Raw genomic sequence first — 2,208 nt, 5'->3', positions numbered from 1 at the left:
GTCTATGCATGTCGAAGCAAGAAAACTTGCGACCGGCCTGAAGCCAACGAAACTCAAGAGCTCCCTTGCATGTGGGGCACGGGAACCTTCCATGCACACACCAGCCAACGAATAGCGCATACGCCGGCAAGTCATGCGTCGAGTACATGTACCAGACACACATTATGAAGTTCCATTTGCTAAAGGCGTCGTATGTCTTGAACCCATTATCCCAGGCTTCTTGCAATTTGTCCTTAAGCGGCTGCATGTACACATTCATATTTTTCCCCGGATAGTTGGGCCCTGGAATTATCAACGTCAGGAAAATGTTCTTTCTTTGCATAGTCTGTCCGGGGGGAGATTGAGTGGAAAGACAAATACGGGCCAACAACTGTATTGGGCTGCCGTCATACCAAACACACTGAACCCATCTGTGCTGATGCCGACTCGAGGATGCCTCGGATCTACCGCTTTGTCAGCATGTAATTCATCAAACTTTTTCCACGCAACACCATCCGATGTGTGTACCATCATCAGATTCCCATCTGCATCTAGTTCGGTTCTTTTGCCTGTTTTGTGCCATGTCATCTGTCTGGCCGTCTCTTCGACCATGAAAAGACATTGAAGTCTTGGTACGATTGGCATATACCGAAGAACACTAACGGGGATTTTGGTATGTGTCTTCTCACCCATACCGTTGTCTACCACAATATACTTGGAAGACTTGCAAATGGGACAATAGTTCAAGTCCGCATAGTCAAGCTTAAATAAGGCACATCCTTTCTCACAGGCATGTATCTTCTCATAGGACATCTTCAGTGCACGAAAGATTTTGTCCGACTGGTACAGGTTTGCAGGCATTACATGGCCTTTGGGTAGAAAGCGTCCAAATACTGTCATAATTGCGTCATAGCATTCTCTGCCCAAGTTGAACTGAGCCTTCAGAGCCATTACTTGTGAGATGGCATCCAACTGACAAAGCTGAGTGTGCTCGTGGAGCGAACATTTTAAAGACTCCAACATTTCATTGAAGGCCTTTGCAGATTCCTCCATCTCCTCGTCCGAATCCCGAGCATCATCATAGTCTTGCACCATGTTTTCCATCCCGGTACCATGCTCGTCGGTGCGACAACAATCCACCTCAGCTCGGTCACGTTGGGCAGACTCACCATGAAATGTCCACACCGTATAATCGGGCGTAAAACCACTCTTCTGCAGGTGTTTGCCCATTTCAGCCTCTGTCTTCTTTTCCCAATTGCCGCACCAGAAACAGGGGCACCAGGTTTTCTTCTGGCCATATGCAAATGCGGCTTGCACAAACCCCTTGGTTTTTGTGAACCATTCAACGCTCCATTTGTTCTGACCAGTGTGACCGGTATACATCCACGCACGGTCACTCATCTTGACTTTCAGAGCTACTGGACACACAACAATTATATATGTAATTCACCATGTATATATTCATCAGTTGATCTACTTTGTCAATTTTATTACGTCCATGCAACCTACACTCTAATAGGTAATGATAGGTCCTAATCCCACCCGTGTATGTGTAGATTGGGTTCATTTTCCCATGCTATGCTCCGGATCCGACACAAAATTTCGGCAGCACCTCCCCGCTGTTCTCCTGATACACGTCTCTGCACTAAATAGAGAGGATGTGTACCCGGAGAACAACAGGGGAGGCACTGACGAAATTTATGCGTCGGATCCGGAGTAAAGCATATGGGAAAACGAACCCAATCTACACATACTCGGGCTGTCCATGGATAGCGTTGGACAATTCGAAAGAATCAAGGTTATAAATATGCAAATGCATGCATATTTATAACTATGACACTTTCGAACGGGGGACACATATTGGTTACGCATACTGATGATTCAAGACACATATATAGCTAGCTATCAAGTTTCATCGGAATAGATCAAATAATTAATGGGGAGGAGGACATGTCATTTGTGCTCACCCACGAACGAAGGGGCAGAGCTCGTCAAACGCACGGCGAGGTCGTCAAACACCAAACCTCGCAGCGATGAAACAACTGCACATTTAAAACTACCCGATCAACACAATTATATATGATGTTTTTCATAACAAAATCAAAAAATATATAACCTAACTAATAATTCACAAATATATGACCCCGTCGGCCTCTGCAAGGCCAAAGAACACCTTTTCGGGAGGTGTCGGGGGTCGGGGTGTCGTGTCGGTGTCGGGGTGCCGTGTCG

This window comes from Triticum dicoccoides, chromosome 3A (assembly GCF_002162155.2).
Source record: "Triticum dicoccoides isolate Atlit2015 ecotype Zavitan chromosome 3A, WEW_v2.0, whole genome shotgun sequence".
Lineage (NCBI taxonomy): Eukaryota > Viridiplantae > Streptophyta > Magnoliopsida > Poales > Poaceae > Triticum > Triticum dicoccoides.
The sequence above is the reverse complement of the archived record's forward strand: the minus strand, read 5'-3'. Positions refer to the sequence as shown.